Source organism: Myotis daubentonii, chromosome 17, assembly GCF_963259705.1.
Source record: "Myotis daubentonii chromosome 17, mMyoDau2.1, whole genome shotgun sequence".
Taxonomy (NCBI): domain Eukaryota; kingdom Metazoa; phylum Chordata; class Mammalia; order Chiroptera; family Vespertilionidae; genus Myotis; species Myotis daubentonii.
Window position 1 is genome coordinate 52,638,193 of NC_081856.1, and position 26,939 is coordinate 52,665,131.

Below are 26,939 nucleotides of genomic sequence, written 5' to 3' on the forward strand. Positions count from 1 at the left end.
TGAAAGGACTAACAGGAAGCTTTCGCCCGGGATGTACGCTGCACAGGGAAAGGGAGCTGGAGAAACACCAGGCTCCCTCTGCACGTCTCGGAGAGGCGCTTGGACACGTAGACCCGGGTGCCACCAGCCCGGCTGGACCCAGACCCCGAGGGAGTTCCTCTGGACCCTCCGCTGAGAGGTGCATGTAGTAATAGGGCCTCCTCCCGCCTCCCCTGCGGAGAGGACCTGGTTTGATTCATGCAGAAGCAGCTCGGATCTGAGCTGGGCTCCCGTGAGCATCTCTCCCTATGATTGTTTTTTCTCCGCCTCCCCTGCAGCGGAGGCGCTGGCTGTGGGAGCCACACTGAGCCAAGCACGCGCCACTCTGCATCATCCTGTCCTCACAGCCACCTGCGAGGGAGGCGGAGGCCTCCCCTCAGTCCCGCAGGTGGGGGCCCTGAGGCACAGACCAGGGTTAGCTCAGAGGCAGAGAGAGTGAGTGGGGAAGCCAGGCCTGGGCGATTCCATGGCTGTTGGGCTCTGAGCCATGAGATGCAAGCCAGTGCCATACTGCGCTGCCCAGGTGCCCACAGTCCCGGGAGCGGGCATCTTCCTTCCAAAACAGGAACCTAGAGCGTGACACACACCCACCCTGGAAGGGTGGGGAGAAGAGGAGAGAGGGTCCCAGTAAAAGCTGTGGAAGGAGTTCACACCGACACGGTGTCAACCCAAGTTTGGCAGGGGCACTGGCTGCGACCCGAGGACTCCTCGTTCCCAGTCTCCTCCTCCCACACTTGCCTCTGACCATAAAGGCTGGAGAAAAAGACAGATAGTCACTCACCTCCCAGCATTCCCTCTAGTGAAAATTGCCAAGGAGATTAAGGGCAAATATTCTAGGAAGCTTCTGGAATGATTCGTTGTTGTTGTTGTAAGGGGACAGACGAGGGAAGTGGAGAGCAGGGGGCTGCGCTCCCCCTTCTTTCTTCCTTGAACACAGATGTGATGTCCGGAGCTGTGGTCATCATATTGCGACCATGAGGCAACACGCCCACAGCTAAAGATGGCAAAGAACTTCATCTGAAAAACACAGAGTTGGTCCCTCTGTCTAAGTAGGAAGAACCAGGCATCTGCAGGCTTGTTCAGTGAACGGCAGGTGAAGCCAATGCCAGGCAAGCTCTGCTCCTTAGGCTGGCAGGCGCCCCGGCTGGCGCTCCTGGGCAGCTCAGACCTGCAGGGGCCTGAGTGCTGGCCATGACCCAGAGAGTGAGCCGGGTGCAGGGCCGGGTCCTTGTTCCCGAGGAAACACTCACCCTCTGGGAGAGCGATTCTGTCTGTAGAGAGGGAAGTGCACCCAGATTCCAGGAAGGGTGGCTCTCTGCTCAGTGAGGGGACGCTCTGACGTGCAATGAAGAGCTGCTCTGACGTTCTGCAGGGAGCACTAATGCGGGGAACGGAGCAGCAGCGTGACATGGTAAAGGCAGAGTATACGCACAGGAAATCGCCAGGAACATCAGGCACAGATGGGACTCGCGCTTGGTTTCTGAGTGCATGTCAAGGCATGCAAACGGCATATTAACAAATACCCCATTTCTGCAGACTGAGGACCCTTGCGAGGTCCGTTACACATGTCTCCTGGAACCCTCGCGAGAACCCCACGAAATGAGTGGATGACTCTGCTTAACAAAAGGTAACACCCAGACAGCGAAAGCCTGGGCCCCTGCGGGCCCACTGCACCCAGCCTGACCCTCCGTGAGCCGTGGTCACAACCCCATGGTCCCTGGCTCTGCTCAAAGCCAGCTCACACTCAGCAAGGACGGCCTGCTCCCCGCTGTGTTCCGCCCCCGGCTGGGAGACTGCGGCTGGCCACCACCCCCCAGCACTGCGTGCCTCCCGGGCCGTCACCCTGTCCCAACGATACCCACCAGCACCGAGCGGCTGGTCACCACCCCCAGCACTGCGTGCCTCCCGGGCCGTCACCCTGTCCCAACGATACCCACCAGCACCGAGCGGCTGGCCACCACCCCCAGCACAGAGTGCCTCCCGGGCCGTCACCCTGTCCCAACGATACGCACCAGCACCAAGCGGCTGGTCTCCTCTCAGAGCCCAAGTCGAGGTCACGGCCAGCTGAGCCAGTTAGCCAAGGCTGGCTCGGAAGATACAAAATCTAATAATAATAATAATAATAGCCCCATCCAACATAGACACTTCCAGAAACAAAGAAACAATGTACATGCAGTAATTCAATGATTTTCTTTTCCTTTCCACGGATCTCCCCTTTCGCACGGACCAAAGCTGGTTTGGGGACAACACATATTGCTCTGTGGCTCTTGGCGTTTCTCTGAGGCTGTGCAGCTTTGCAGGCTTCCCTGTTTGGCAGAGAAGGCGACATCCAAGTTCCTGCAAGGCTTGGTGAGGTGGGGACCAGGCCCCGGGGTTCTGCTAGAGCCACGCCAACTGCAGGACGCCGTTTCCTGCTGAGCACATCTCTGCAGGGAGAGTCGGGAAAGCACTAGAGCTGGGAGTTTAACCTGCCTTCTCCTGAGGTGGGGGGCCATCTCCTGTCTGCCACGTCCAGTTCCCAGGGTGGGTCTCGTCAAAGAGCCCCCCTCTCAGATCCAGACTCCGGAGGACTTCTCAAGGCCTGTCCGTCGGGCATGCAAGGCCAAGACCGGAGAAGTCCTGGGCCCTTCGGAGCAAGAAGTCCAGGGGCACCTCTGAGCCCTCTGGCCTCAGGGACACCCACAGACCAGGTGCTTCCAGTGTCCCCTAAATACAGGGTGTCCCCAAAACATGTACACACACTTTCACAGCGGATAGCTCAATCAGCCAGACGAAGCTTTGAACAAAGGAAATTCATGCTAAAATGCTGCTGGAAGTTTAAAATGCAGTGGAAGCACACACGGCCTTTACAGTCACTCACAGTGGCATACATCTTTTTAGGACACAGGGTGTCCCCCCCCAAAATGCACACCCTCTAACAGCTAACTCACTCAATTCTCACTCCTTTTCAGGTCTGACTGACTTGAAATAATGGGTGAAGCCAGACTAAGCTTTGAACAATGAAAATTTATCCACTAGACTTTTTTATGGAGATGCATAAAAGATAAAATTTACGGTACAAAACCAGCAACAGTCGATGAATCGGGGGTGCACAGATACAGCACGAAACGACTCCTGATGTTTGCGGGTCCACTGCTTCGCGCCATCAGCAGTGCCTGGCCCAGAACAGGCATCAGTTTGAAAACAGGCGCCAAACGAAAAACTGATTCATTTCTCTAGATTCCTTTAAATTTTGAAAAACGAACTGTATGTGAATAAACACTGACTCTACCATCATTTAAAGTGTGTGTATACATTTTGGGGGGACACCCCGATCCATGAGACTTGGCCTTGGAATGCAGGGGTAGGGGCTCCCGAAGCCGCAGTGCGGCAGGAGATGGAAAAAACCCGAGTGGAGGACTCAGGGTGCTCCGCCATCCTGGCCACCCTCCTGTCCTCGGGCGGGCGGGAACAACGGGCCTGCTGCCCAGACGCTAGAAAAACAAGTGTCAGAGAAAAGGCACCCGAGGCGCTGTAACTTCCATGAAGTGCCCTGACTGCATCGCACCCCGCTGCACCCCGCTGCGGGCCTGGACCGAGGCCCTTAAAGGGACAGAGGCCGCCTCTCCCTGTGCCCTGGCTGTGGAAGTACCTGGCCATAGCATAACATTCCAGCCAGAGCAGGCTACATTCAGAAGCCGGGGAAATGATGGCTGTTCTCACTGTTTAAACTAAAGAACAATTAATGAGAAGCAGCAACAAGCTGGAATCCCAGGCTCGAGGGCAATTATGCAATTAAGACAATTAGAGGCTGCGGTGGGAGACGCTGTCAGGTTGTGCACTGGGAGGAGGGGAGGAGAGGAGAAGGGGAAGAGAGGAGGAGGGGAGGAGAAGGATCCGCAAACCCAGCAGCTCACCCGCACCAGGCAGATGTGGGGAGGGATGTGGGGTGGGGGAGGGAGGAGCATGCACTGGGTGTCTCTGTCAGAATCCGATGCCCCAAATATCCGTGGGGCTCCCCCTTCAGCCCCCTTCCTGGTGGGTGTTCTGGGCTCCTTCAGACACACATCTCCTGTGAACTTCACCTTCCCGGAGGGGTCAAGCCTACCCCCATCCACAGGTGAAGTAAGGAGGCTCCACGGGGCAACGGCTGCCGGAAGATGACAAGGTGAGGGACAGGCTGCCAGGGCAACTCGGGCCGCCCGCGTCCACAGATACCTTGCTCGTCCGCTCTGTCGAGCTGCCTCTCTGAACAACTCTCTCCCCCTCACGGGTCCCCTCTGCCCACCAGCGCGGGAAATCTTCATTCCACTCTGTGGAGCGCTGTGCCTCCGCCCGCGCTCTCCCCTTAACACAGCCGCACGCAGAGCCAGGGCCCAGTTCTGCAAACCTCCAGGCTCTCTGCTCTCCCCCAGGAGCCGGGCCTGGCCGCTGGCCCCTGCACAGCCCTTGCTCCGGGACTCCCAGGAGCAAAGCCCCATGAGTCAAGGGGAAGACTGGCCCCTGCTCTCCACACCTCTCCTCTGGCACTGAAACCAACACACCAACACAGGTCCCGGGAGCGAGACAGCTGCACTGTGACCCAGTTAGAGAGAGCGGGTCAGAATCTCGGTCAGGAGAGAGAAATAGGTCAGGTTCGGGCTGAATGTGGGGCGAGCCTGAAGTGCAGTTAGAAAAGACCTGTGAGTAGGACTATCGCACAGGAAAGGCAGAGTGACCCTGTGGGCGGGTGTGTCGGGTTCAGGTGGGGCGCACAGAGGGGACGGCGCCCCCAGAACGCCCACTGGATGATATGCTCTGCCCATCGATGTTTGCTGGAGAAATGAATGACTCAGCAGCTGAATTAAAAATCTAAAACAACAGTGACCTTGTCTTTCAGCTTGGGAGGTAACCCTGATGAATGTATCTATGCCAAGACGGGCTTATAAAAAAATCTTTGCGACCTGGCCAGTGGCTCAGCTGGTTGGAGCATCATGCTGTGCGCCAAAGGGTCGCAGGCTCGATTCCTGGTCAGGGCGCATACCCAGCTTGTGGCTCTGATCCCTGTTCAGGGTGCAAACGAGAGGCAACCAATTGATGTTTCTCTCTCACATCGATGTGTGTGTGTGTCTCTCTCTCTCCCTCTCAAATCAGTACAAAGGTATCCCTGAGTAAGGACTGAAAGAAGAAGAAGGAAATCTTTCTGGGTTGAAAGCTCCTCGGCACCTGGATGGAGGGCTGGGTGTTCTGTTAGTCTGTGGCTAGCTCAGGGGACGGGAGAACATGGCCCTGCACCCATCGCTTAGCTAAGCGTGTTTCTCCCCTCAGTGAGGCGGTGTGGCACAGGCACATACGCTGGCTCTGATGACTCAGGAGCAGGCCATGTGTCCCCGGCGAGTCGCCGTCTATTCTCACTGGAGTGAGAGGTGTGTGCTCAGGAGGTGTGATAAAGTGGGGAGGAGAGGCGGACGCCAGACGAAATGTGGTGACAAAGTGTTTCTCCTGGTGGTTTTCCAGGATCCATCTCCTCGCTCAGGAGCAGTCCGGGATCAGTCCTTGGCCATCCAAGTTCTGTCATCCTCGCCTCCCCCAACAGTCACATTTATCAGAAGCCTCCATGGGCCATGCTGTTCGCCTGCACAAGACCCTGCAAACGTGGCCGGCGGGGCGTTAGATAGATGCTGCCGTGTCCGAGGGCGCATCCAGGGAACCCTCATGTTCGCCTGCGGCCCGGAGAGCCCAGACCTTTAAAGCGCGCAACACAGGTAAACATCCCCAGGCGTTCTCCTAAAACACTAAAGCTGATTGATTCGAGCCCTAGATCTGGGCCAACAGCAGAGCCATGAAGCACATGTGGCTCCTCACGTGTAAGTTCTTAAAGAAAAGGGGAGCTCGCTTCCTTCGTTGCACCAGCCACCTTTCAAGGGCTCAGCAACCACCTGTGGCAATGGTGACCGCATTGGACAATGGATACAGGACATGCTCACCATGGAAAGTTCCATGGGACACTACTGCCTTAGACCGGACGTTTTGAGTTTCTGAAATACAGGGGGCAGAGCACCAAGGGAAGTGGCATTATGAGAAATCAACCAGAAAACTCCAGCATGTGGGAATTTTTATCCGCCAACAGACCTATATTCTCAAATAGTCAGTATTGTGGGTGGAGGATTGGGAAGGGGAATTTGAGGGCCTGGGCTAGGACATGTCCCACAGCTCTGCGAAGTTCAGGGGCAAACTATGGGGTGGGGGTGGGGAGTGGGGAGCAGCTTGCTAGTATCCAGTGAGAGGTGCCACGCTCCCTGAGTTGGATCAAATGCTTTCACTAACTGGTGTGTGTGTGTGTGTGTGTGTGTGTGTGTGTGTGTGTGCTCTCTGTGTGTACGCAATTCTTCTTTTTCAATAGCCAGGCTATGTAAGTCTTTACTCTTTACCCAAAACAGTCAGGCAGGCTATTTCTAGCTCACATCTGTGTATCCTAAGGGACCTCAACTTTTATTCTGTTACCCTTAAAACACTTTGCTCATTTCAAATTTAGACTTTCATCCAGCAACTGAATATCAAACATCCCCATTCCTCTCTACCAGGCCATTTCTTCATTTTCCATAAAACAACAGCACTCAAGAAATGAAACACAGAGGCACCAATCTAACAAAATGTATGCAAGATCTATATGCGAAAAAGCACAAAACTGCAATGAAAGAAATCAAAGAACTAACTACATGGAGAGATATTCCATGTTCATGGATAGGAAGATTCAACATTGTCAAAATATCAATTCTTCCCAACTTGATCTACAGATTCAATCCCAATCAAAATCCTATCAAGTTATTTTATGCATATTTACAAGCGGATCCTAATGTTTACATGGCTAGGCAAAAAATACAGACTAGCCCACATGGTATTATAGAAAAACAGAGTTGGAGAACTCAATACTTACTATAAAGCTAAAGAGAGTGTGGTATTGGTGGGGGAAAAACAGACAAATGGATCAATGGAATAAAACCTAAAACCCAGAAATAAACTCACACAAATAGACTAACTTATTTCTGACAAAGAGCAGAGGTGCTATGGAATATATTTTCATTTTCCTCACTAGAGTCACACTGAAGACTACCTTCTCCTGGCGGAGCGTGAAGAGACATTTGGAATGGATTGTCTGAACTCTGCAATGCATTTTCCAGCGATTTAGGAAAATATGCATTCATATGCAGAGAAGGCAAATGCTCCAAAATGCTAACGGCGGCTGAATCTAGGTGTAGGAATTGTAGGTATGTGTCATGCCTTTTTTCCCAACTCTTCTGGGTGAGTGAACATTTTCATAACAGAATTTCTGTTCCAACAACATCCCTACAGGACGTACGGAACCTGATATGTGTCAACACTCCAAGGCAGTCTGCAGGTGAGGCTCTTTTTGCGGTCCTGGTAATGGGAGATTTCCATTCCTCTAACACTGTTTTATTTACGTGCTTAAAGCTCATTTAAGGATCCATGGTGCCTAAAGGGTGACACACAGAATCCTCGAGACGCCTTACACCCCCCTAGGGTGAAGCCCCTGCTCTTGCCCCTACAGATCCCCTATTCCACACGGAAACATATGTACCAGAACATTCCAAACCCTAGGACCATTTCCTTTCTAAACGCTTCCCAAAATGGGAACAATACTCCAAAGAATCAAAGCCGTGGCTTGAGCCAGATTCTGCCTGATGTCTTTTAAAGCAGTTTCCTAAAGACTCTGGGTACTGAAGGCAGCTATGGGAGCGCACAGCCGGAGGTCAGCGCAGTCAACAAACAGCAGTGAAAGCAAACACAGGGAGACTGTCCCTGACCAACTGGTAGTTAGTTTTGTGTTATTCCTTTTATTACCTACCAACATCTGGGGGGCGGGGGGAGATGAGAGAGAGAGAGAGAGAGAGAGAGAGAGAGAGAGAGAGAACTATGTCAATTCAACGTGCACAAAGCTATGGACAGAATGAGCTTGGCAGCCAGGACCCAGCCCCGGTGATGGCATCGCCACGGCCTTGGGAGAGACGTGTTCTGCACATCCCACAAAGGCCAGCGTGGCTCCATGGTGGAGCGTCGGCCTATGAGCCAAGAGGTCACAGTCCAATTCCCGGTCAGGGCGCATGCCTGGGTTGCCGGCTCATTCCCCAGATCCACATGGCTGAGTGGTGAAAAGCCACATGCTTTGATGGAATGGTTTTGAATATGGGTTTTGTTTTGTTTTTTTGAGCACTAGCTGAGGTTTAAATGCCCTTCACAAGGGGCATCTATAGGGTGGCGGCTGAGAAGGAAGACACGTGGGGATCACACCAATTTGGGGTCAGGTTCAGGCTTCCACTCTTTTTTAAAAAAATATATTTTTACTGATTTCAGAGAGGAAGGGAGAGGGAGATAGAGATAGAAACACCAATGATGAGAGAGAACCACTGATCGGCTGCCTCCTGCACGCCCCCCGCCCCCGCCAACTGGTTAGTCTTTAACCACAACCCGGGCATGTGCCCTTGACCGGAATAGAATCCGGGCCCTTCAGTCCACAGGCTGACGCTCTAGCCACTGAGCCAAACCAGCGAGGACAAGGCTTTCACTCTTGCTGGCTGTGGGACTGTAAGCAGATCATCTCCCCTCCCTGTGCCTCCGTCCCCTCCGCATTAAAGAGGGCTAGCAAGAACTCTGCACGGAGAATGAATAAATTTAGCTCCAGGGACAGTACTGACTACAGTCACTAGCACGTAGTAGGTGCTTCGAGCTTCCCCCCTCACCTGCGCTACACCACAGATTTCAACCCCAAGCTATCACTGAAAGAGGATTTCTGACCTTTTTTGTTGTTGTTTCCAGTATCCACCAGCTTTTGAAAAGAAGAGGGGAAACAACGCACAAGGAAATCTCATCCTATTATTCAGAAACAATTATATTAATATTCATTTTATTCTGCGGAACGGCTGGCACAGGCTGGCACATTAAATCCAGAGCTTGCTATTCTAGCCTGGGCACAAGATTCCAAGGATAATCTGATCTTTAAATATTTCCTTTAAACAGACTAAAAAAAAGCAATTTATTCTCCAGTGCATTTTATATGCTGATGTAAAACCAACAGTTTCACCACTCCCCAGGCCCGTCCCCCACTCTGCAGTCAGAGCTCAGCTGTGGTGATGTACCCAGAAATCAGCTTCTCAGAAAACGTATACCAAATCCTCAGAACAGCAAATACTTCCACATTTAATTGCAGCGACTCCTGATGGGACTTATTTTAGGAGTTTACTCCCTGCCTTATTTCAGCAGCCTTTCCAACTGTCATTTCGTCTTCCCTTGGTGACTCACTGTCACTAGTGACCGTGACTTACTGCTGAGTGCCGCAGGCCTGCTGCCCCCGAGACTCCCAGGGCATAGAGATCTCCAAGTTCCTCCACTCACAACCCCAATGTCCGACCTATGAAACCTCCCCTTGTTCCAACCCACAGAGGTTCCCTTTGAGGAAGAGTCACCTCCAAGTACCTCGGGGTCCACAGTGGAATGTCAACCTCACCATCCTCTTAGTTGATACTGACGTCTGCAGGTTAGTCTTTAATCAGAATAAACACTCGCCCTGGCTGGTGTGGCCCAGTGGGTTGGGCATCATCCCCTGCACCACAAGGTTGCTGGTTCAATTCCCAGTCAGGGCACATGCCCTGGTTGCTGGCTCCATCCCTGGTAGGGGTGTGCAAGAGGCAGCTGATCAAGGTTTCACTCTCACATCAACGTTTCTCTCTCTCTCTCAAAATCAATAACATTTTCTTTAAAAAAAAAAAAAAAGCAGCACTGATTAATCACCTATTTGGGGCCAAGTATTACAATGGACTCTTGAAATTTTATTTTTTTTCATTGAATTTTTGTTCAAACTTCTTAATGGGTTGCCTGTTACCATGTTTCAGAGTTAAAGAAATGAAGGTCAATACAGGTAGAGCAACATCCAATTTCCTGGAGAGAAATGGGTGACGCCTAGCTTTGGGGAAGAATGTCGCATAGGGGGAGTCAGGAGCTGATGAGTTGAGAGGAAGAGGAAAGACCATTGGCCAGAGGCTTCCATGAAAGCAAAGAATGACAACCATGGAAGGTATAGCAAGTGAGCCAGGCGAGGAGGCTGTGTTCAACGGATTACATACACAAGCGTGATGTACGAGTGAACATACATCACTCATGATGGGAACATACATCCAGCTGAGTGGAGTAGAGGAAAGCTGCCCGAGAGAAGGGTCAGCCCAGGTGCCACAGGGCTAACCTCGAAGGCCTCAAGGCAATGGCAGGGCTTGGGCCGGGGAGGAAGACCAAGACCCAGGGGCCGATGGTCAGTGGCCAGGACAGTGTGTGCCTCGGTGACTGGCCAGGCTGGCCGGAACCAGTGTGGCTGGCACCCACTGCAACCTGACCAAGGATGCTTCTAGAGAGAGCAGGTGTGGCCGAATGGAGATGGGGCCTGCGGTAGCACTGCATGGGTTCCAAGCTTGACAAAGGGGGGTTGATAGCATGTTCTACTGAGTCCCTTGGGCACAGACATTCAGAGGATGGTACGTCTGAATGGCAGGAGCCCCAAGGAAGTGGCTGTGGGGGAATTTATCTAAAAGCAGTGATTTTCAACCTTTTTCATCTCATGGCACACAAAAACTAGTTACTAAAATTCTGCGGCACACCAAAAAATACTTTTTTTTTTTGCTGATGCAACAAAAAATAAGATAGGTGTAATTTTGACTCATTCACGCCAGACAGCTATTGTTGTGTTGGCTGTTATCATTTTTAAATTTGACAGCCTAAGCGAAGAGAGGTCGGCGCCCCTCACTAAGGAGTCAGGTGCTGCACGATGTAACTTTTCGGGAGGGACACCGGCTGAAACACTTACGGGAAGGGGTGGGGGCTCCAATGGAAATGCCAACTGCAATGCAGTGGACACGGGTCCCCTGCGCCAGGCTGGGTGCCTGTCACTCGTCGCTGTGTTGGCTGATAACCACTTTGCTCTGTTCTCCTGAAAGCTTTTTAAAATATTTTTTTATTGATTTCAGAGAGGAAGGGAGAGCGCATGCAAGAGAAACATCAATGATGAGAAGGAATCATTGATGGGCTGCCTCCTGCAAGCTCCACACTGGGGATCGAGCCCATAACCGGGCATATGCCCTGACCGGGAATAGAACCGTGAACTCCTGGTTCATAGGTCGAAGCTCAACCATTGAGTCACGCTGGGGTGTCCAGGGGCAGGAGTTCCCTGGATGCAAGACTCTCAGGTTTCAAACTGGAGCATCCCCCCAAAAAAGAGACAAATTGTTGGCTGCAGGGGGAGCTGGGATTCGAACCCATGCCCGTCTCACTGTAAAGAGTGTCTCAGTCTAGACAAGAGTTCTTCCATTTCTCCGAGAGGCGCCTGGTGTGTAACCAGCTGTCTTGAGCTTCCCCAGAGAATCAGCGCGGCGGGGGGGGGGGGGGGGGGGGAGCGGGGGGACACTGGCTGCAGGCTCCCCCCTCCCAGGGGACAGGCACCCTTAGGGGGGCCACCAGAGGACATGTTCCCAATGACACATCTGGTTGTTTTGCTTTATTCTGAAAAGAATGACTCTAGATTTCCTTAGATGCACAAAGCGATCCTTGAAACAATTAAGGTTACGAACCACCCCACAGGCGCTGCTCTTCTCCCTGCGTTCAGCAGAGCCTGGCCCTGCACTACCTGTGGCGCTACTGGCTCCAGCAGAGATGTTGCCCAGCCATGACCCACACCATCTGCACTCAGAGCAAGTGGGGCGCCGGCCACCGCCAGCCCAGCTGGAGGAAGTCCTGGCAGGGAAGTGTCTCTTCATTTAACTGAAAGGCACTTGTCAGGGGTGGCTGGGGAGGCAGGACGGGCAGTTCCGGGGAGAAGGTAGCTGTGGCCAAGGCCGCCTGTCTCCCTGACCTGGACCCTCCCTCTGACCGGAGCTCCGAGGTGCTCGCATGGGCTGTGGCTGTGGTGTGAACTGAAGCCGGGGGTCCCACGATGGAAGCTTTCCCGCCCCAGTTCTCCATGAGCGTCAGAAGCACTGCTCGCTGCTGCTCCAAGTGAGCGCGGGGAGCTGTGCTAAATGCCCTGCAGCTACAAACAGGCCACGTCCCCCAGGAGGAACCCACAGACCTGCAGGAGGTCAGAACAGAGTCACAGGCACTTCTGTCCTGGCGGTTCAACCACTGAGAGTGAGGAAGGCTGAGGAGGAGGAGGAGGAGGAGGAGGAGGAGGAGGAGGAGGAGGAGGAGGAGGGTGTAGGGGGGGGAAGGAAGAGACTGAAGAGAAGGAAGAGGGGAGGAGGAGACGAGGGAGGGGGAGGTGAGGAGGAAGAAGAAGAAGAAGAAGAAGAAGAAGAGCAAAAAAGAAAAAAAAGACGGAAGGGAGGGAGGGATGGAGGGAACAGGAAGGAAGGGGGGAGGGAGGGAGTCTGGAGCATGTGGTCCACGGAGGCCTCTGAAGAGAAAGGACTGAACGAGGGGCGGGAGGGGGCCAGGGAAGCAGCGGGACGACCCCTCCAGGCCGAGGGTGCAGGAAAGAAGCCAGAAGTCTTTAAGGTATGAGCAGGCCTGACAGTGTGTGCCTTCTGTTCTCACTTTTGGACAGGCAGTGGCACAGACCCTATGGTCAGTGTGGACACGGGAAAAAGAGCCAGTGGGGTCATCAGCCAGGGCAGTTAGAGAAGAAGAAATGGGGCCCAGAGAGGAGACCAGGGCAGACCTGCCAGCGGTTGGTTTCAGAGCTGGAGTGAGGACGTGGCTCCGGAATCTGAACCTTCAGCTTACTCCATGCCCTTGGGGCCCCTCGCAGGGGAAGGAGCTGTGGGCGATGGGGTCTACCGCTATCTTCTCAGATCTCTCTCTCTCTTTCTCTCTCTCCCCCCCGCCCCATCCCCTCTCTGACAGGTAGATAACAAAAGTAGAAAATGCATTTGGGCCATTTCAAAAAGTTCTGGAAATTTCTATCACTCCATGCAGGAAGTGCCGGGCGTGGCTCTTGTCCTCACGTGCATCTCCCGAGGCCCCCCACCCCCGAAAGGTCACTATCGTGGCATCAGATAAGGCCAGTGGCGGGGGGGGGGGGGGGCGGGGGGGGGATGAGTGCTGAAGGTAACTCAGAGCTTGCAGGTACGGGAGCCGGGATTCCCGCCCATCTGCCGAGGCTGTGTGCATTAGACAGAGATTTGGCTCATTTTTTCAGGACAAAAAAATAATAAGAAAAATAAACGATGCTCTGGCGGGAGTATTTTGCAGTTTGTGAAACTGCCAAGACTGCACAGCTCTTTGGCCACTCCACGCCCTCGCCCTCTGTGAGATGGGCATAAGCACCCACAGTTCCCAAGTGAGGAAACTGAGGCACGAGGAAGTCAGTGTCCTAGGTCCGAGTTCCCTCAGAGCCAGGATTCAAATCTAGGTTTTCTCAATTCAGCCCACGTGCCTTTCCACTGGACTGGAGCTGAGGTCAAGGAGTGAAAGGAAGGGAAATACATTTTAAGTTTAAAATCTTCCATCAGATGTTTTCGGCAAGCGGTGTGCGAAGGCCATTCCACACCGCAGTTACCCTAACGTGCCCACTTGACAAACAATGGAGCATTTCAAGGCAAATGAGGCATTTGTTTTCCTTCCCTCTGTGTCAGGGGGCCAGCCCTAGTCCTGCAGCCAGCCCAGCGAGCGCCCTCCCGGCCTGCGGACACGCGGGATGGGACAGCGCTGCGACCTCTTTTGTGCCAGCCGCCCCCGGAGCAGGGGGTCATGTGGCCCGTGAGGCTCGCTCACTCGTTCAGCAGCCATCACCATGGCCACCCCTGCACCAGCTGCTGGGCCATGACCATAGGAGATCATGGGCTTAGGAAGCATGAACTCGAGAGCGGGGACAGGCACGTGTGCACTCTTGACAGCACAGGCCGACCCGGAGAGGGTCCAAAGAGCTATGGGAGAGAGGGGAGAGCCAGGAAGGCTTCCCGGAGCACCAGGCATTGAATTGGGTCCTGAAGGAAAGACGGAAGGGAAAGTCAGTCATTCTGGACAGAGACCAGCATGAGCAAGAGCGGGGGTCCCAAGGAGCAGGACACACTGTAATCGAGTCCTGGCTCCTCCAATAACAGTGGTCCCCTTGGCCATTGTGTCCAGCTGTGGGCACTCAGTCACAGCGGGCAAACAGCTGGTAAGTACCAGGCATGACGGAGCACAGGTGAATGAAAGGGAACCTTGCCCACAAGGAGCCCCTGTGTGTCCAACGCACCCACCTAACCCACATGGGAATGAACCCCCCACCGTGTGCAGATCTGTTGACACTATTAAGTGCTTAGCCCAGCCCTGTGCTGAGCAGACCTCAATGTTCCCAAAGAGACAAAGAGTCCTGCCTTTGAGGCCAAAGCCCTTGACCTTCACCACTTGTGAGCAAGGAGATGACATGCCGTGTCCCCCGATAAAGGCCTCTTCCTATTCCCCGAGTGTGTCTCGGACCAGAGCACAGTGTCTCCACTGTGAGTCACCGACCATCATCTTACTCCCTTCTCAGAGCTGACGTCTGTTTGATGATTTTCTGGTGGAGGAAAGGGGTTCCTTTTTAAAAGAACAGTAACTGCTTTTAACTTTGTGGCACGTGAGGTTCTCAGAAGCCCTTCCCCATGCGTCCTCTCCACCATCCCACTCAACTGTCACCAGAGCAGGTCAGCTGCAGGGAGGGTTAGTGTCCCCATTCTCCAGATGAGGAGGAGTCTCAGGTGGGGACAATCAAGGTCACACGGCAGGTATAGGATGAGGTCAGAACTCAAACCCATCCTTTCTCTCCACCTCACCATCTGCCTGGGACACAGGCATATCATCCTCATTACAAACAAGTCCCAGATGACATGCAGGCCACATCCCATCCCCTCAGGCAACAGAACTACAGCATAAATTAAAAGGCCAATTAAAGAGCAGGGCCTCTTACCTGGGACTTATCACTGCCCCCGGAGGCCGGAGTATAAAGAGCGGGCCTTAGAAGAATCAATGACTGCCCCTCCCGGAAACTGCCCAGAGGCCCACTTACCCATAAGCAATAGCCTCTAGACCAGCGGTTCTCAACCCTTTTGGGGTCGAACGACCCTTTCACAAGGGTTGCCTAAGACCATTGGAAAACACATATATAATTACATATTGTTTTGTGATTAATCACTATGCCTTAATTATGTTCAATTTGTAACAATGAAATTGGGGGTCACCACAACATGAGGAACTGTATTAAAGGGTCACGGCATTAGGAAGGTTGAGAACCGCTGCTCTAGACCCAGCTGCTTCACCTGACCTGATCTCCCTCCCCACAGGCGTCCGGGGCCCTGGCCCCCGCTGGCCCGACCTCTGCCCCTACCTCTGGCCTGCGGATGAAGCTAACAGCCCAACACTGCGGTGGGCAGCCCAGTGCCTCTCCACTGACACATCTGTTAACACTCAGAGCATGAAGCCTGGTGGGAGGTACCTCCCTGGTTCACACAGAGCTGAGACAGATCCTGCAGCATCTGAACGTGGGAGAGTCTGCCAATGGCTGGAGCCCCGGGGGTGGCCAAGGAGAGAAGGGGTGTCCCTATATCCTCTGTTGTGTGTGTTGCTGGCAATAGTGGGGGTGCGGGATGGCTAGAAAAGAGGCGAGGAGAAAGGGAGGGGGCGTCTAGACTGCTGGTTAATAATCTTTCTATTCCCACCCAGCCCCAGTGGCCAAAGGCAGTAACAGGATAAACGCAGGGACACACCTGGGCCCCAAAACCACCAGTTACCACTTCCCTCACCTACATATCCCCTCCAGTTGCTGGCTTTGAAGCTGACTTCCCAGACCAAGGGCTGGGGTGCACTGGTCCCTGTGCATGTCACAGCTGAGCTGCAGTGACACCACACACACACACCCTGTCCCCAGCCCAGCCACAGCCAGACTGGCCTCGGGGTCCTCCTGGATTACAGGGAACGGCTACCACTGCCCCTTCACCCCAACGGGGTCTTTGCCCCAACCTGCCCCAGGTTCAAGGTCTCAGAGGACCTGCTGCTCGGGGTCCAGATGTGCTCCCTCCCTCAGCCTCCATCCGGGACTTTGGAGGGGACCCCCATTCACCCCACATCTCCCCATGGGATGTCCCCCTCTGGTCTCTCCAGACCTGCCCAGATGTGCCCGAGACCAGAGGACAGGGAGGCTGGGGGAGGTAGACGGAGAGAAACCACATTTCCAGGCGGAATCCCTGTTAAGTAAGAGAAACCATCCAACTAGCAACCAGGCTTTCCAGAAACGTCACAGCCACAGAGAGTTGCTGCCTTGGACCGGGAGTGCTCTCACCTACCTGTCTCCACCGCAGGGCTCCCCTCTGCCGCCGCCTCTGGGCACCACTCCGAGGTCCCTAGCTCCTCTGTCACCTTCTTCAGCGCCAACACTTGCAGCAGCGGTGGGCGGACCTGGGAGTCCGGCACCTGTGAGCTGGGTCTCCGACCCTGGTCCCCGCGGGCAGCAGGGCTACCTGGAGGAGGGGCAAGAGGAGAGGATGCTGCCCTCCCCGCCGCCACCGCGGTGCTGATGCGGTTGCTATGGTTATGGAACTCCGCAGCTGTCCCCCTTGGCGCAACAGCTGCCCGGCCGCGGCCTCCGGGCAGCCCCGGCCAACCGGCCCTGAAGCAAGCCGCGCAGCTGACGCAGCGAAGGAAGGGGATTCGCTGCCGACACGGAAAAGCGACCGGTGGCTGCGCGGGCGCCCGGCTGCGGGCTCTGCTCACCTCGGCGCCCTTGCTGCTCTCCTTCCCCCGCCGGGCCGGGACGCGCCAGACCCGGCACAGAGGCGCACAGCGCGCCCTCGCGGCCTGGAGAGCGCGCCGCCCGCCCGCCCGCTCTGTGCGCGCTCCCCGCAGCCCGCGCCGCCTGCGCTGCGCCGGTGCCGGAGGCGTGGCCCCCTCCCAGCCTGGCCCCGCCCGCTCGCCCGCCTGGCCTGTGCGGGGCGCCGAGGCCAGACCGAAGACCCCCAGCCTTGTAGGCCTCCTGGCCTGGAGCATGCTCAGTCTCCGCAGAGTCTGGAGGTGCCCTTGTGAACTGGAAGCCTGGGATGTGGCCGAATGTCAAAGGTCCTGCCCAGACCCCTGGGGGAAGGGAAATGAACCCCCACACACATCACGTGGCTGGGGAGGGTGTTACACTTTGAAGGGGGTGTTAAACCCAGTGGATGTCTGAGCAAGGGGGAAAGCCTTGAGCAATCTCTGCCTCCAATACAGGCAGCTGCGCCTCTTCCACCAAGCAAGGAACCCATCATTTGCTGGTAACCGACTTCATCTGGGCTTTGGGGTCCAGAGTGGAGAGGAGAATGGGGGCGGGGGTTGAAGCAGCAAACATCTACTGAGCATCTTCCCCAGGCATTGCAGGCGGAGAGTTCTGTTCTCGCCATCGCTGTTAAAACAGCTACAGATGAGAAAACAGCCTGGGAGAGGGGACCGGGGACCAGAGCTCCGTCCAGTAGAAGGGGCTGCACTGACTCACAGCCCAGGAAGAGATGCAGACCGTAAGCAAGCAATTGCAATCAGCCTGACCAGCCACTGATCTACCTGGGGAGGGGGAGGCAGGGAATCAGGGAAGACACCTGGAAGGGGAGGCAGGGACAGGCAAGGGGGCAGGCTGGGTATGGAGGCTATGAGACCTGGCGTCATTGGGGGGGAAGAAGGGGTGCTGCAGTCCCACCAGGGAGCGGAGGCCCTGTCTGTCGGGCCTCCCCTCCCTGCAGCACCCAGCCAAGCCTTGGACCACACACGTGCTCAGCAAATGCTTGGGGAATAGCAAGTAAACGAATACGTATTTCTCCAGCGAGAAAATGGACGGACGCCTTTCTTCCACAATTTTTGTCCTTAAACTGTGATCAAAATCACTTGGCGTTGATTTTGCTGTCACCAGTGAATTTTCTTGCGACCGTATTTTTGAGAGTCTGTGCAAGTGCCAGCATCGTCCTCTGCATTTGCTGGCCCCTGGCAGGACAGAGAGGTGCCGGGAGCACAGGGCTCCCTTGTGTTGGGATGTGTTTCAATGGCCCGGATCAGAGGCCTCCAGGATATATTGTTCAGTGGAAAAGCAAAGTGCGGAACAGTATTTACAAGAAGGCGACTCTCATGAACGAAGGCGGGAGGCAGCTGTGCGTTTGGATTTGCTCGCGTCGGCATAAATATATGCTTGGGCAGGCTGCGCGAGGCACCCGCAAAGTGGGGATTAGCCACGCAGATGGGTTGGCGCGCGGAGCTGGATGGGCAAGTGAGACTTTCAATGGGTGGGAGTGAGACTTTCAATGTCCACTCTTAGGAAACTTTTATTTTTGAACCAAAAATAAATTATACACATACATATGGACAATGTTCTGCCATCTGTGTCTAGAATCTTTTTTTAAATATATTTTTATTGATTTCAGAGAGGAAAGGAGAGGGGGGAGTGGGAGGAGGAGGGGGAGGGAGAGGGAGAAACATCAAGGATGAGAGAGAATCACTGATCAGCTGCCTCCTGCAAGCCCTCTACTGGGGATCCAGCCCCCAGCCTGGGCTTGTGCCCTGATCAGGAATCGAATCATGACCTCCTGGTTCATAAGTTGACACTCAACCACTGAGCCATGCCAGCTGAGCTGTGTCTAGAATCTTAATGAACCTGGAGAGAACCTCACATGACACATGCAACCCGTGCCATCCCCGGGGCATTCCCAAGATCTCCTCCACCCAGCCCTGCCCAAGCCTATGTGGCAACATAGTATTATGACTTATTACTGGGAAGTCTTCCTCTTCAGACCCTGCTGCTCAGGGACTGGGAGTGACGAGACAAGAAGGAGGGACAGAGACAGGAGCTGTGCCTCGGGGTCCAGGAGCACCCATGCAGCACTAGGGAACCGTGGGGGCGTGATTCTGTGTCAGGGCCCAAGGGTCCTCCCCATGGCAAGTCACCCCTATGGTGGCCAACACGACCCCCATCAGTCACGCAACTGGAGATGCCCTCTAGGCCCAGAGATGACCTCACTCCATGCCCTCCTGGGGCACAGGCTCCATGCAGTGCCCTGCTCAGAACTGGCACATTCTCAGCCCCACAGGGTGTGGCTCTGAACCCCAAGGGGGCTGTGGGGGGCCCGGGAGGTAAAGGCCTGGCCTCTGCCCAGGGCGGGCACCACCGACTAGCAGACAGACATAACCCTCCAGGGTCATGTCTTCCCAGAAAATGACGCGCCACCCAGGGACCACACCTGTCAGAAACCCGTCATCCGAGGCTTCCTGGTCCCTGTCTCCTCCCCACTCATCCAATGAAACGCCACCTCTGTCAGTTCCACTGTGGAAATAGCTTTTGCAAAGTCGTCTACCACGGGGGTCCCACAAGAGGAGTCAAGAGCCATGCGCGGTGTCTACATAAACAGGCGTCATCTTACCTTCATGCTCAGAGGTGAGCAGCTGGGACAGTGTTCTGGGGTAGCTGGAAGGTGACACCCCCTTTTAAAGAGCTGAGCACTGAGCGATACAGCTAAGCCTGGGGTCCTTCTGGCCGAGTCTAGCTCTGGGCCGCAGGGGGTTCTGCTCAGGGTGGGCAGAGAGGCCCAGCATTTTCTTGGGTCCTGTAGGCCGGTTTCAATGGTGACATCCTGTGGCAACAAGGAGCAACTGTCAGGAAATGCTTAGCAGGTTCCAGGGGGACAGGGAAAGAGCCTCCCCTCGGACCCTGGGAGGCCCCTTCGTTTTAGGACAACTGGGAGGAGCCAGGTGCCGGAGAGAGGACGTCACTTCCTGCCCATAGGAGGCAGCGCCGGCAGCGTGCCTGGCCTTGAGGCCTGGCTTGCTCCTCTCTGCGTCCTCGGAACCCCCTGACTGAACTGTATCTCAGGGTCCCGCCTGTACAGTGTCAGGGCTGATGATCAACCACATCCCATAGGTTGGTGGTGAAGTTTACATGAATTAGAGCTGACGTGGATGTAAAGGGATTAGAACCCAGGACTGTGTCTCATGCCGAGTGAGGGCTCCACAGGTGGGAGCTAATGTTATTTCTTGAATGTTGGGATGAGTCGGAGAAATAGAAAAGGAGCTTGGGGTGTTGTGTTCATCGGTTCTACTTTCTTTCTCTCCAAGTTGCCTAGGAAGCTCATGGTGGGACCTGCCTAACCCCCAGCAGCCAGTGATGGGGCCCCAAAAAATTCATGTTGATGCCACTGGATCTGAGTTTATCTGTATACACAGCACTGAGTAGCCGATTCTGTAACATAAGTGGAGACACACATTCCCAAACCACTAGATAATCACCCCAAAACCACACCCACACGTCACAGGACTGCACCAGGAGATGGGAGCTATTATCGTCCGATTTTCCCCAGGTGAGGAAACTGAGGCACGGGTAGCGAATAGAACTTCTCCAATCTACAAGGAGGCAGGCCATGGTCCCAGGGTTTGCACATGTGGCTTCCATTCGGTTGGTTCACAAACTCAGGAGTTTCCTGGGTGAAATCTGAAACTGGCCCCAGACGCAGACACAGGGGGAAATCGAAGACAGAGGCAGGCCCCTCCACATGAGCGGGTGGCAGGGTTAGGACGTGAGGGAACTCCGAGGCCAGTCTTGGGCTGTCGCAAGACGAGTAGATCTCTGCACCCGCCCTCCAGAATCTTCCAAATGTATGTAGCGGCCTTACCGGGGCTCAGCCACGTCCACTGTCCCGAGGGTCTCAACACCACGTTCCTCTCTCACGGCCGCGTCCTGAGAAACAGCTCCCGCTGTGGGAACGGCAGGCAGAGTGTGTGTGCCAAGGACGGGAGGGGCAGGGAGCCCCCTATCGCCCGGGGCCAGCTCACAGGTCACCCCAGGGTCACATCCTCACGATGACCCCCTCCAACACACCCCGAGAAGTAGCCAGAAAGGTGCGTGTAACAGACAACTGCTGAAATCTCGGCTCAGGCTTCATGCTTCCCTGTCCCACTGAATGGCGTCCCTTGCTTTACTGCTGAGAAACGCTGGACTTACTACCGAGAAAAAGTAGCGGGTAACAAATCACCTGCCTTTTAGAATGTCAGCAGCGACGATGAGGGAAAGGGACCATTGAGTTGATAGTCCTATGACATTAACAAACGCCCTTCCTGAGCTGGAAAGAACGGCACCATATTTCACTCGAGAAGGGATATGCGTACATAAAACTCTGTCATTTTAATTTGTGAATCATTAAATGAAACGACTGCAGTAGTGCTTCGGGGACGAGTTCTTCCTGTGACAAAGGGGATGGCCTTGGGAGTCAGCCAGAGGATTCTCACTTCTCCCAGCCGAAGCACCGTCCAGTTCCAGGCCCTCCCCGGTGAAGTGCAGAGGGAAGAATTCACCACGGGCAGGATCCAGGCCCCTTTTCTGCGAGACTCCTTTCCTCCTGAGTAATAGATCTGAACAGCGCCACCCGTGGGATGTGCTGGGGAATTAAATGCCTCGAGTATCAGGGGGCCCAGCATGCGTCCCAGACTCCTGTCCCTTTGAACACAGTCCCTTCCAGCTCCCGTTCCTTCTCAGGCTCCTGGCGGGGATGTAGAAGGCCCAGTGGCCAGGTCGTTACCTCCACAGAGTAACACAGTCAGGAGCCTCGCACCAGCTGCGCCTCTAGAACAGTCTGCTCGACGGAGCGCAGTGACCTTGAGAAATCCTTTGACCCTCATTCTTCATCTCTATCACGGGAAGGATTTGTAAGAGGAGCAGGAAGGTCCCTTCTAATTGTGACAGTTTCGGGGTCACCGGACCTGCACCCCGTTTCCTCCACACCTCTGTGTCTCACATTAAAAAGTACAAGTTCAACAAAAAACATAGCTCAAATACATTTCTCTTATTGGGTATCAATGTTTTCTCGCTGAAGTGAATGTATTTTCTATTGTTTTAAGGATTTTTTATTGTGAAACCAGAGGCCCATGTACTGGGGGAGGGCGGGGGGCGGCAGTCCCTCAGCCTGGCCTGTGCCCTCTCACAGTTTGGGACCCATCGGGAGATATCCGCCTGCCAGCTTAGGCAAATCTCCCGAAACCGGCTCTCCAACATCCCCCGAGGGGTCCTGGATTGCAAGAGGGCACAGGCCAGGCGGAGGGACCCCACCAGTACATGATCTGGGCAGGGGAGAGACACAGGAGGTTGGCCAGCTGGGAAGGGACCGCAGGAGGTCTCCAGGGCCGGACCCCAGCAGCAAGCTTACCTACCAGTTGGAGCGTCTGCCCCTTGGTGGTCAGTGCACGTCACTGCAAGTAGTTGAGTGGCCTTAGCATATCATTAGCATATTTCGCTTTGATTGGTTGAACAGCCAACCTGTTGATCAGACACTTAGCATATTAGTCTTTTATCATATAGGATTGATCAAACAGATAAAATTACATATATGCATAAATACTACACCCACACAGTATAAACATACATGTTCATAAAAATAACAATACAAAATTAAACTGGGCACACCCCCTGTACACATTTGAAGGAAAGGCACAATGCCCATACCTCTTAGGGGTCAAGTGGGTCCCTGCCTGACCCGATCTCCTGGTTCTTCCTCACCCGTGGACATTGCTCTGAACTCTGTGTCATTAAGTCCCATGCTTTCCTGTAGTTAGCACATGTATCTCTTCAAATGCACTCCTTATTTTTGTGATAGGAGTTAAATTATATGCATTCTTCTGAGACCTATATATTTTTTCTCATCATGTTTTTGAGAGTCAGTCATGTGGCTTTGGGTACATTCATTCATTTTCATGGCTGCATAATGTTTCATTTAAGAATAAAGAGGGGACAGGGTTGGGGAGTCGGGTGAAAAGGTGAAGGGATCAAGCAGCACGAATTGGCAGTTGCAGGACAGCACAGAGGATGGCCCGTGGGGAATGGAGTCAGTAAGATGGTGATAACTGTGGGGGGGGCCAGGAGGGGACATAAAGCAATCGGGGACCCCTCTGTGAAGCCCATGATTTTCTCATCACTTGGCTGTACATCTGATACTAATACAGAATCATATTGAATGTAAACTATAATTGGAAAAAAATCAAAGTATAAAGTGGGACTCACTTAAGAAATCCTAGTCTTAAGGGATATGTGGGTCATTTCCCCTGTGTGTCTGTGCGCTTGCATGCTATTTCCAATAAGGCCATTATGAATATGCATGAGCTCATGAATATTCAGGAATGCCCTCATGTGCTTCTCCTGGTACACCTGTGCCAGCTTCTCTGTGCAGGACGGCAACTGCTTACATATAGAGTGCACCCATGGTCCGATGTACTGGGGAGCAGCATGCTACTTTTCAAAATTATTGCATCATCTTACACTCATTTCAGCAAAGGACACAAGGTCCCATGGCTGCCTCTCTCTAACAGCTGGTACGGTCAGACTGAGACTTGGCTATTTGGATGGACTGAACATGCTGGTTTGAACTTGAGCTTTTCCTATGACCAACACTGTTCAGATGTCTGTATACATTCACTGGCCATTCGTGTCTTCTGTGCCCAAAATGCTTGCCTTTTGCTGACTGTCATTGGATCACTTCCCTTTTCCTGTAGGTGTGAAGGGATTCCTGACAGATTCATAGCACTTCTCCGGTTTTGTGTGTTCAAACATCTTCTCCCAGCGGGTGGCTCTTGTGTATTCACATTTGCGTGATGTCTTCTTGTATTAACGCACGTTTACCTAGTTTGTCTTTATCTTGGTTTTTCTGTGCTCTTTAGCACACTTTTCTCTGTCCTGAGACCATGAAGATCCTCTCCTACGTTACTTCTTAAATTCTTTGCTTTTTACCTTTAAGTCTCCCACCCAGTTCCCTAGCGGCATTCCCTGTCCTGGCCCCTCCCCCCAGGAATCCCCAGATGAAGTTTCCCAGGCCCCGGGCTGGCTCTGCTCCCTATTTGCTCCATGGATGCAGTGTTCCTCCTTCTTACCAACCATTTGCCACTGTTTGTAATACAACAGTTTCACACTAAACTCTGCCGTCTGGCAGGATGTCGGCACACACCTGGGCCGTCTCCTGGGTCGTACATGAGCTACTCTGGACAATAGGAGATGAGATGGTCGGAGTCTGCAAGGAATGGGACTCTGATTTCTTCATGTAAATGTTAGACGAGGTTCTGGTAAGCTCCACTGGAATTGCACTGAATCCATAGAACACTTTGGAAATAACTGACATATTTAGGAAAACGACTATACATCCATTTCGATCTTCTAATGCAATACAATTTTTTAATCATTTCTTTTTGTTAATCCTTGCCCGAGAATATTTTTCCATTGATTATTTTAGGGAGAGTGGAAGAGAGAGGGAAAGACAGAAAGGAACATCGATGTGAGAGAAACACATGGATTGGTTGCCTCCTGCATGAGCCCTGACCAGGGCCTGGGCCGGGGAAGAGACTGCAACCAACGTACCTGCCCTTGACCGGAATCAAACCCAGGACCCTTTGGTCTGTAGGCCGACACTCTATCCACTGAGCCAAACTGGCAAGGGCTCATTTTTAAATTTAAACTACTTGCAAATATTATATTAGGTTTTGACCTAGATACCATGTGTAGATCTGTAACTAGTTTAAATGTGTCCTTTGGAAAATCACACTTTCTAACCTTGGGCAGGTAGAAGTGCAATAGACTATGGCATTGTTTTTGGTTGGCCACACCCCTATAATCCCTTATGAATTAAAATAATTTGTCCATAGAGTCTGTTGGTTTCTTACAGAGAAAGCTGTATTATCTGCGAATGGCAGTAATTGTCATTCTCCCTTTACATGTTTTATACAAATGGTTCATCTCCCATGTCAGGTTTCTGGCTGAGCCCCTACAGAGCAGGGAATTGAAGAAACGGGAGTGAGCAGCCCGCTGGCCTTTGCAGGGAGAAGGCTTTCTGACAGCTCAATGTCGTGCACACCGTCCCACTAGTTTATCCGTGGACACTTACTAGTTACCTGTCTTTGCACTTAGGTTACTAACATTTGTCAACAATAAATGGTTCTTGAGATTTTATTGAAATGTCTTCTGTCTATTCAGATCAGGGAGTGACTTTCCACGTCTGCTAATGGAATCAGTGGCATTACTACGTCACGTAAAGTTGCTGTATATTTGCATTCCTGGAATAGGCCCGCCGGTCACAATGTTCCATCTCTCTGTGTCTCCTGTTCTCTGCAGCCTGCCAGCGTTTCACTCAGCATTGTTTCACGGTGTCCATTAAAGAGGTTCCAATATTAACTTTCTTTCCCAACCTTGCTTGGTCGGAGAATCAAGGTTACACCACCCTCTGGGAAGCAGTGTGCCTCCTCCCGTTTTTCACTTCTTGGGAATGTTTGGTATAATATTAACGTGCGTGTGTGTTTTAAAATATTTAACTGGAAAGCCTTGTTGGGGAGTGGGGGTAACGTTTTCTTTGAGCGAAGAGGGCACTGACTGATCGGACCGCCAAGGGAAAGAGTTACCGAGGAAGCCCGGGGAGGGATGAGGCTTGCTTTTTCAGGATCGAGCCTGTTTATAAACGGAAAGAAGCTCAGAGGGTCAGACGGAGATAAAGGAGAGGAAGGGAAGGGTGTGGAGGGGACCTGGGGGTCAAGAAGAGGTAAGCTCAGTGCCCAATGGGGTAGACAGACCCTGGGAGCCACTCTGGCCCTGGAGGCGGGATGTAAGAAAGATGGGGTCTCCGAAGGTGACAAAGGCTGGAAGCACGAGGAACTAACTCTTTCCAATGGCCTTGGTTTTCTCTAAGAGGGAGCACATGGGCCAGACAGCCTGGTGGGGAAGAGGTGGAATCAGGGCAGGAGGACTGATGGAGGAGAACAGGTGGGAGGGAGCTGGTCTGGCCTGATGTGACCCCACAGGGCAGATTACCGAGCCGGGGTTGAGCTTCTAGAGTGGCTCTCGCAGGCCTGGAATGAAAGGCGCTGGGGGGGGCTATGAATTCAGGTTATTACATAATGTCGGCTGAAGAGCTGGATCATGATGGACTGGAAGAGAGAGAGAACTGGGGACTCCATCCCCGGTGGGTGGCAGCTGATCGATGATTCTCTCTCACTGATGTTTCTATCTCTCTTGCCCTCTCCCTTCCTCTCTGAAATCAATAAAAATGTATTTAAAAAATAAAAATAAGAATGAAGTGTAGATAAGGAGTGGGAGGGAAGGAGGAAATTGAGAGGCAGTGCTGGATCAGAAAGAACCGGTCTGAGTGTATGCTTGTTGCGTGGGGTGTCCGGGTTTGGGATGGGTTAAGGTTAAGTCAATCCTAGTGATGTGGGACTTCGACGTGAGAGACAATGGAGCCGGGGCCTGAGAGAACCTACTGCCCTGGAAGTCTGCCTTTATGTTCTCCTTACTGTCTGCCCTGCGGAGTGCTGAGGAATCTGCATACATGGTGTAACATAATGCTCGCTGTCAAATGGATGAGGGGGTCCTAATAGTATCTCTAGATGGAGAGCGCATGCTCAGAGAGACAGAGTGCCGTGCGCAGTAGGGATTGCATAAAATGAGCGACGGTCCCCCACAGCTAAGACGATCTGGGATGCAGTATATGGTCCCTACCTCTGGGGCACGTGCACCCCGACCGCCCTTTACCTCACACTCCAGCAGAGCCAGCACCTCAGAAGGCAGATACAGGCTGGGCATAATGGATGACAGGTGGGTTTCAGCAGCTGGAATGATGGATGGATGACAGGTGGGTTTCAGCGGCTGGAATGATGGATGGATGACAGGTGGGTTTCAGCAGCTGGAATGATGGATGGATAAAGATCTGGCAGGTGGGTTTCAGTGTGTTTCAGCCTAGGGAAGACTGAAGGAAATACTACATCCATTCATTTGTTTAATCCTCTATCAGATAGAGCGTGTGCACTGTGGCCCCACACCACGGTAGGTGCAGAGAGCTCAGGGCACCTGGGAGGGGACACAATTTGTAAACAGGTCATCAAGGACTACAGGAAGCCTGCCAGAGGGCAGCTCCCCAGGCCGGGGGCAGCCAAAGAGGTTCCAGAAGATGGGCCTTTGTCAC

General features: G+C 53.3%; 1 protein-coding gene across 3 annotated transcripts in view; it reads right to left on the reverse strand.

Annotated features, from left to right (window-relative positions):
- Positions 1 to 16,822, reverse strand: part of FAM135B (family with sequence similarity 135 member B) — a 91,227-nt gene extending 74,405 nt beyond the window's left edge. For 2 of the 3 annotated variants that reach the window (XM_059672365.1, XM_059672363.1), the window contains exon 1: positions 16,299 to 16,822. The gene's annotated coding sequence lies outside the window, so the exon portion shown is untranslated. The remainder of the gene's footprint in view (positions 1 to 16,298) is intronic. The other variant, XM_059672364.1, reaches the window with a different exon arrangement.
- Between the last annotated feature and the right edge of the window lie 10,117 nt (positions 16,823 to 26,939).